This window comes from Triturus cristatus, chromosome 6 (genome assembly GCF_964204655.1).
Source record: "Triturus cristatus chromosome 6, aTriCri1.1, whole genome shotgun sequence".
Classification (NCBI taxonomy): Eukaryota; Metazoa; Chordata; class Amphibia; order Caudata; family Salamandridae; genus Triturus; species Triturus cristatus.
Genome location: NC_140589.1, coordinates 121,968,930 through 121,978,207, shown reverse-complemented (window position 1 = coordinate 121,978,207; position 9,278 = coordinate 121,968,930). Strand labels below are relative to the sequence as shown.

The window sequence follows — 9,278 nt, the reverse complement described above, 5'->3', positions numbered from 1 at the left end:
TATCTAAAGTGAGTGCCTAATAAAAGACAAATTGTGTTGCCCATGTTGAAGGCAGACGGTAGCTGCAGAATGTATGTATTTATTACATTATTCCGGCCCGCTCACCTGTGCACATTGTGTCAGCATGCCCCAACGTGCTACAGCAACATTTCTTATGCCCTTAATAATTGGTTGGTCCTGCTACTCCGCTTGTGTACTGCTACTATTGCTAGTAGGGTGTAACCGAAAGTTATCAGTCCTTTTGAGACAATTGCCTCGATAAGGATTGCACACTGGCTCTGGAGCACTATAGACTTATTAGAAGGAGCAAGAGAACCCCATAAACGAGCCTCTTTTGCTAACACCACAGCCATGTGTTTAGCTGCAAGCAGTTATGTAGACTGGTACCGAACTGACCCAGCCAACTGTAGCCGGGCCTACTCACTTCTGGAGAAAATTAGCCCCTATTGGACATGGGTGAAAGTATTGGGACCGAACATACTGAAAACGCCAGTGACAAATAGCTAATGTTATTACCGCCAGGGCGCTCAGCTCTGCAAGTTATATCAAATCTGTAAGCAAAACTTTGTTGGATCTACCTTCCCAACCTTATCTGATTACATGTTACTTAAAGTGGCAGACCATAGACCCTAGTCCTGTCCCCGCCCATGTGCTATGGACTAAAGTTACATTAGCCAGAGTGCCTGTAGTGCTCCCGCCTTATTATGGTGCAAGGAGAGGGACTGCATGGCTCTGCACCGGCCAGGCTATATTTACCCCAGAACCAACTTGCCTGTAATATGCCAACGAATTACAACAGGGGCACAAAAACCTTCCTGTGCCTACCGGTATCGCTATAAACCGTGACAGGTATCCAAGTAAAAGTGCTACCCCTTCATGCGGCTATGCCCCGATGTGGGTACCTTGCCGCACTCCTACTTCACTCAATGGCATGCTTCCCCCCTTCTATGTAGACCGTTCTGTCTTTTATTCCACCACCATGGCCTATCCCATGGCATGACACATACAAACCGTTAAACAGTTTCCACACTGGACCCGTACTCCTGCACCCCTGTGTGCTGGTACTGATATGTCAGCCATCCTCAAGTTCCTGCCAGGTGCCGTCCGGAGACCATGTTACTGCCATGTCCACGCAATGCGCCTCTCACCAGCATATAAAGGAAAAGAAAACAAGCAGTCAATGTTTGGTTGTCTCCACCTTGCATGCGCACTTATATCTGCACTAAAACTACATCTCTATAAACCCATAAGCAGTTTCCGAGTACAACAGCTGCAGTTCCCGCGCTCCTTGAAACTGCACCTCTCCAAGCATGAGCTATGTAAGCACGTTCTGCATCACACACACCAGTGCTTAAATCCCACCTTTGACACCACCCTGCATATTTGGAGTGCCTGTCCTCTGTTGTGGCGCGAAGTCTAAAATCTCCTTTATTACCCCTCCAGCATTGCAGCTATTAACATTTTTGTTTCAGGATTATGAAATTGCGCATCTGAATTCCCAGCTGTCTGCACTCCCATACCAACTGCCCACAGAATGGTTATCCCCTTGTCGTCCACTTTTTCTTACGAAGTGGCCCTATGCCTCCCAAAATGCTGGGCACCTTAATTGTCAACCAGGACATCCACTGTGTTTCACCAGGGTAGTAGGTGCATTAAACATATTACATACAGGCACCGGGTTAGTAAGTGATGTGACCAGGATGCTAGTGTCAGCCCACATTGACCCTGACTGGTAAAAATGTTGCTTGTAAGTATATACTGCGAGAACGTTTGTGACCCGAATAACAGATGTTTGTCACCGAACTCCATGGTACTCATTTATTGACCTCAGAGGGATGAAGGGCTAAGCGCAACTGCCAGGAAATGAACCTGCGACCATGAGGTCAAACATAGGCCCCTGCATTGGACGCATTAGTGCACTGAACCCCTAGGCCCAGAATGGCATAAAACCCTTACATCATGATTTCTTTGTAATGCAGAACTACTTATGTGTAACACAGTATGATGTTTGTGTGCAATATTTTATTGCTGGCGTTATCATTGCAGTGATCAAGCAACAAAGAGTGCACAACCCATATCTACGCAATACCAGCCAGGCACCATAAACATCCTGTTCAATGTCTTCTTTTTTTATTTTATTTTTTTTTATAATAACTCATGGACTAAAATTACACAATATAAATAAAATGCATTCATTTAAAAAAAAAAAAAATTTTAAACCATCCCGCCTTGGCAGGAATCGAACCCATGACTACAGACTTTGGAGACACCGGCACCAACCACTGCGCGAATTTCATTGCTCCGATCGGGCCAACCACTGCACGATAACAACCAAGGCCACGCCCCCCACCAATGGAGCAGGGGGGCCCCAGCAAACCACAGCATCTATCCCGCTGGCCCCCTCCCACTGCCTATTGTGGTGAGACCAGCAGTAATATGTACTTCAAGGTCCACTGCAACCAAAACCCCACGAAAGCCGATCTGTGCCCCATCGCGGCGAGATCCAAGACCCCGTACTGTCCACCATGCGGACAGGCCCCTGCATACCGCGGCGGCAGCCCCCATCACATGAGCCCATTTCCTATTGCGTTTCTATCGATTTCCCCCTGTAGAATAGGCGGATGCCACTACAGATGCGGTATTCACAGTAAAGACAAGCATGTGTGTTATCATAAACATCCCGGCGGTGGGATATTTTCGTGCAGGTACTGCAGTGCTAAATCTAAGCACTTGGCTGTTCCTTTACAGACTCAATCGCACCATCACGGTCCTGCTCTGGCGCTTCATTCACCGGAATATAAACATCCTCGTCGGGAAGTTTATCTTCCCGCCCAGCGTCATCGATCAGTTCCACAATTCTATGTCAGGACCGGAGGCTCCGATTATGCTTCTCAATCTTTACTATAGAAGCTCACAGCAGCCAATGAAAACACAGAAATAAACCATGTGACAACCATAGAGTCTCTGCCATATAAGGACCTTGCCAGCCCATAGAGTCCTCTTTCTTTGCTGCTCCGCAGCCAGTTAAGTGCATTTTACCTTTTCTCTTCATAACTGTTGATCGCAAGTTGCCTTTATCGCTAAGCGTTGTTGTTGGCATTGTGTTGTTTTACGCGCTATTGCGAGCTAGACGTTCGCGCTATTGCGAGCTAGACGTTCTTCTTGTGGGACTGTCCCTCGTTTCTGCGTGTTGCGCTGTACGCGCCTACCGGCTCTTCCCATTTAAATTTGCCTTCGTGCGTGTGTGTGTCGGCGAGGTTTGTTCCCTCGCATTGCCGGTTATAGTGGAGCGGGAGATTGAGGAGCGGGGACGCGCATCGGATTGAAGCGCAGTCCCCTTTCAGTTTTTACGAGCCTCGGCCAGCGCGCATGCGCGGCGGCCATATTGTCCTCATTGGGACTTCAACGAACGCCGGAGCAGCGTTTTTCCATGCTTCTGACCCAGGATTGCAGCGTTTTGGATCCTAAACGGCTCGTTTTTGCTCCTCTGACGCCCTTGATGTGTATTCCTTCTCAGGGGCTGTAAAATTGTGCATAGGCTTTGCCTAGAGTGGGGTTTTGTTGCAAGCCCTCTCCCTCCACATTCTAAACTTATACAGAAGTCACCTGTGGGTGTCTGATTAGGGCTTGCCCGGGGTTACCACTCCCCCTGAATTCATATTAGAACTCTAATAATTGGTGAATAAGCCAATCATTTCCTCCAGGGTCATCTACTGCACTCGTGCTGAAATAATGTCTGAGTACTATGAGGAGGAATACTACTACTATGATGAGGAACCCTCAGGGTCGATGGAGTATGACCTCGTTGAGGCATTGGACGCGGGTGTCCAGCAGTCAGTAAACACGGCTTTGGTGAGGGCGATGGGGCCCCTAAAACGCCATCTTTGCTCTTATGCACAGCAACAAGGTTGGCTGCCAGCACCTGGCTCCCGCACTAAATCTGGGGGTAAAGGAAGGGCGAACCCACACGCCGCTGATTTCGCAAAGTTGGCCAAGTCAATGGCGGAGCAAGAACGCTCAGCTTCTAGGGAAGCTACAATTACTGAAATTTCGCAAGAGGATGATGGCCACGATACTTCCCCAGACCCTACTTCTGACGAAGAGGAATCCCCTCGCCCAGCCAAAAAGGCACGGAAGGACAAGCATGCCGGCCCGTCCTCGTCACCCAAGGTTCTCACCTTTGAGCCGGCGGATATTATCCACCCTAATTCTTCTTCCTGGTTGCCGTCACAAGAAGTGGCGGACTATGTCCAGTCGCATCTGCGCCAAGCATTTGATACCGATGTGCGAACTCGGCTGAGGTCGGAATGCCCTAGGCCGGACCTGGCGGACAAAGTGGCGGCTACCCCGGAAGTGGACCCGTCAATGTTGACATATTTGAAAAAATATTCCAAAGACCCCAAGAAAGGCCTAGATAGGTCCTGGAGGTCCTGCCAGGATAAGCTGCTGGACGTCATTGGTCCCCTGACGAAGATTCTGGAGATGGGTTTTCGGGCCAAAGAGTCGGCCCTTTTGATTAATCCGGATGAGCTGATTGGCTGGGCACAACGGGCAGTGTGCCAATTAGGCAATGCTAATTGTGCGCTATCGACGGAGCGGCGCCGATCCATCCTCCTGAAATTAGATCCCAGGTTAGCTGAATTGGCCACGTCCGAATCAGGTCCGCTGGCCCAAGGTCTGTTGTTTGGCCAACCTTTTTTAAAGGAACTCACGAAGTTTGTGGCCACCTTCAGTGGGCTGGACAAGGCCCAAGGTTCTTTGAAGCGGGCTTTCCGCCCGGTTTTCGGCAGGGCCGGACGCTTTCGTGGGCGCTCGTTCGGCCGGGGCTACAATCAAGGCGCCCAGCGAGGTCAGCAAAGAGGAGGTTACCAAGACAATTCTGCCAATACCTCCAATTTCTACCCCTCCCGCCGTTCAAGGAACAGATTCCGCAAGGGTGGTAGATTTGGAGGGAACTCCAACAACCAGCATGATGCCGCAAACTCAGGTGAGCCTGATTCCTTTTTCGGAGGTGCTTTTGGGGGGCAGGGTGGCACTTTTTCTAGACAAATGGCGCGAAATTTCGCAAGATGCATGGGTGTTGCAGACTGTACAGGGTTACAAGTTAGAGATGTACAACTCCCCTTCGCAAAAGTTCCGCCCGCCCCCGCTGTCTTTTTCCCAACAAGATCGCGCTTTCATCACGGAAGAAGTCAACTGCTTGTTACGGAAAGGCGCGATTGCGCCTTCCGCGGTGCACCCGCATGGTTTCCTGAGCACAGTCTTTCTGGTGGACAAGAAAGGAGGCGGATCCAGATTAGTGCTGAACCTCAAAGAGTTCAACTCCTGGATTGTTTACAGGCATTTCAAGATGGAAGGCATCCATCTATTACGCGATCTCCTCCAAGAAGGAGACTGGATGGTCCGATTGGACCTCAAGGACGCGTATCTGTCCATTCCCATTTTTCCCCCCCACAGGAGGTTTCTTCAGTTTATCTGGGAGACAGTTTGTTACGAGTACAAAGTCCTTCCATTCGGCCTCTCGTCAGCACCGTGGTGCTTCACGAAGCTTCTGAGACCGGTAGTGGAGTCTCTCAGGGCTCGAGGAGTCCGCCTCATAATATATCTGGACGACATAATAATTTTGGCGTCCTCCCCTCAGACGGTCCAAACACATCTCTACTGGGCGATACATCTACTGCAGAGTTTGGGCTTCATCGTCAACCCACAGAAGTCGATGTTGGTTCCCTCGCAATCCATAGAGTTCCTAGGGTTCTTGATAAACTCTCTATCATGCCAGCTCTTGCTTCCAATGACAAAGATAAAGTCCATCAAGAGGGAACTGCGACTTGTCCTTCGCAAGCAAACGACTTCCCTGAGATCGTTGGCCCGCGTGGTGGGCCTACTGTCTTCTTCCATCCAAGCGATCTTCCCGGGCCCCCTTCACTACCGGGCCCTCCAGCGGCTCAAGATCCGACATCTCCGGAAAGGTCTCAGCTACTCAGAACAGATCCCTCTCTCCGAAGAGGCGAGGCTGGAGATGGATTGGTGGTTGAATCACATGGAGGCCTGGAACGGCCGAGCGCTTTTTGGAGCGGCTCCGGATGTGATAATCGAGTCGGATGCCAGCCGATGGGGTTGGGGAGCCCGTTGCGACACATTGACCACGGGTGGTCGCTGGTCTTCGGAGGAATTGCACTTACATATCAATTGCCTGGAGCTATTAGCCGGTTCTTTTGCAATCAGATGTCTCTCACCGCAGAAAGCGGATTGCTGTATCCTCCTCCGGATGGACAATATATCAGCGGTACGCTACGTCAACAAGTTGGGTGGTACCAGGTCGAAGATGTTGGCGGAGATCGCCAAGAATTTCTGGCATTTCTGTCTGCAGAACAGACTTTCGGTCGTTGCAGAATACCTTCCCGGCTCCAGCAACCAGGTAGCAGATTGGAATTCCCGCCATCTGCAGGACTCCAGCGATTGGAGGTTGTTACCCATGGTGTTTCGACGCCTGACACAACTTTGGGGTCCTTGCCTGATAGACTTATTTGCATCTCGACTGAACAAGCAAGTTCCCCAATTCTTCAGTTGGAGGCCGGATCCAGAGGCGATAGCCACGGATGCCTTCCTACAGGAATGGCCGACGACTCTCTGCTATGCATTCCCTCCGTTTCTCATGATCCCCAGGGTCCTAGCGCGAGTCAGAACCTTTCGCGCGGAACTCATATTGATCACCCCTTTGTGGAGGGCTCAAGCATGGTTTCCGGTAGTGTTAGCCATGAGTTGTGCGATTCCGATTCTTCTTCCACGGGTGCACAACCTATTGCTGGACCCTCTTCAGAATCCTCATCCCTTGGTGGCATCGGGCCAGCTCCCACTCGTTGCTTGGCGGGTTTCAGGGACAGATGGAGTGTCCCGGGCCTTTCACACGAGGCTAGCAACTTCATCAAAGAGGCCTGGTCGGCCAACACCCATAAGAGATACTCCTCATCTTGGAGAAGATGGTGTGATTGGTGCGCTCAACGGGACGTGGATCCCGCTTCGGCACATGTCTCTTTAGTGGTCAACTTCCTTGCCTCCTTAGCTTCCTCTGGTTTAGCGTACAGGACGGTCAACAACTTCCGGTCCGCGATATCGGCGGGCCATCTCCCCTTAGACGGTAAACCCATAGGGGAACATCCTCTGGTATGTAAATTACTGAGAGGAGTCAGGATGGTGAAACCTCCTTGCCCAAAGTATTCTCACCTCTGGGATGTCTCGGTGGTCCTTAAATTTCTTGAAGCCTGGCCTTCCAACAGATTCTTATCTCGGAAACAACTTTCGGCCAAGTTAACTATGCTCCTATGTTTGGTTTCATGCAAACGGGTGTCTGATGTACGGGCACTGGATTTGGCAGGGCGTAGATTTACCCCGGACGGGGTGCATTTCATTCTATCCAGGAGAACCAAGTGCAACACCACTTCTGTCACGTATCCAAGTTTTCCCACTAATCCTAAATTGTGCGTGGTACAGTGTATTAAGGATTACGAGGTAAGTACTGAAGAATTTCGTACTAATATGCAGGGGCAGTTGCTCATCGCTCTGCAGAAACCATTTCGCCCAGTGACTCCAGCCACTTTATCTAGATGGATGCGTTGGCTCATGGGCGAAGCGGGAGTTGATACCTCCAGATTTGGAGCGCATTCTGCACGCGGAGCCATGGCTTCGAAAGCGTATTCGTCAGGTGTCAGCCTGGTAGATATCATGAATACAGCTGACTGGTCTAATGAGAGTACCTTCAAAACGTTTTACTATAAACCCATTGTGAATATTGCGTCAATGGTGGTGGATCAGCTTTGAACAAGCATAATCGGAGCCTCCGGTCCTGACATAGAATTAAAAATTTGCGAACATTCGTGACAAGAATTTTCAATTCTATTAAGGACTACGGAGGCGAGGATTATCCCACCCACAGATATACATTGTTTGATGTAATGCTGCTTATTCATCATGCTGTACTCATGAAATGTTATGATGCTTATATTTCATCATGTGATGTTTGCTTATGCTACGGATTTGCATTTCTCTGTGTACTGTTTTCCCCCCCGTTTTTCTCATACTGTGAGGTGGCTTTACTGAGCACTCTGGAACAGCTTTTATGGGGTGTTTCCTTTCCTTTCTTCCAGGAACAGACAGCAAGTAAGCTGGATTATGGTTGATCGGTGACTGGATGACTACCGTTCGGTGCTCCGCTCCCGTGCAAGTTGTCTGGATCGGGATCCAGGAAGACGTTCGGCCCCGTTGGGCTTACAGTTCCTTGGTTTGGAGACGGCCCTGGCTATCGGTGATCCTCGAGAGCAGGTCGTGCTGGGACTTAACTATCGTTCCAAAGAAAGAGGACTCTATGGGCTGGCAAGGTCCTTATATGGCAGAGACTCTATGGTTGTCACATGGTTTATTTCTGTGTTTTCATTGGCTGCTGTGAGCTTCTATAGTAAAGATTGAGAAGCATAATCCTCGCCTCCGTAGTCCTTAATAGAATTGAAAATTCTTGTCACGAATGTTCGCAAATTTTTAATTCTCTCACCTCGCAGCACCTCGCTATCCATAGTGCCAAGAAATCAGGAGCTCCAAGATGCCAATTCAAAATAATATGTGAAAAGGTGGTGCTCCCCTGAGAAGACCCAGTGAAAATGAGCGCTTTCTGAAACAGTAACGAGTTTGTGCGTCCAGTCACTCATCGTCCAAACACTATGAGAATAATCAGCTGAGCTAAACAGCTCGCTGTCTACACGCTACGCCAGGCCTCCTTGAAACCCTCCGTACCACGCCGCCCTTCTCCTTTCCAACGCTCTCGCGGCTTCTCTGGGTCCAAGGAGACAAAGAGGGGGAGACACGAGGGACGCTGCCTTATAACCTAACTGCAGTAAGTTTCGGTTTCGATACGTGTACAGACACGTCATCGCGAAATCTGATCACTGGAACCGGCCCCTCCATCTGGAGCTCGGTTTCATGGCGCAACTAATGGTGCCCCTCCTCTAGGCGAGGGGGGCGCCTAGTCATTTTGTCATCTAATGGCTACATCTGTATCTGACTTCAGAAACCCCTGTATTAGAGTCTCTCAATTTAATATTTTGTGGTAGGTATCCAGACTTAAGATGTATCTATGGATTTAAGGAAATATGGGTTCAATCAGTTTTCTGTCCCACAATAATTGTATTATTTGTGACTCTGATCTAATCAGTATCAACTTAGGGTTTGCGGGGCCCTGAGAAGACATATTTAGGGCCCCCTGTTCCGAACAACTTTGTATTTCCTTT

General features: G+C 49.6%; 1 pseudogene; it reads right to left on the bottom strand.

The window, feature by feature from the left end:
- Positions 1 to 2,669: 2,669 nt before the first annotated feature.
- LOC146816497 (anaphase-promoting complex subunit 13 pseudogene) lies at positions 2,670 to 8,567 on the bottom strand (annotated as a pseudogene).
- Between the last annotated feature and the right edge of the window lie 711 nt (positions 8,568 to 9,278).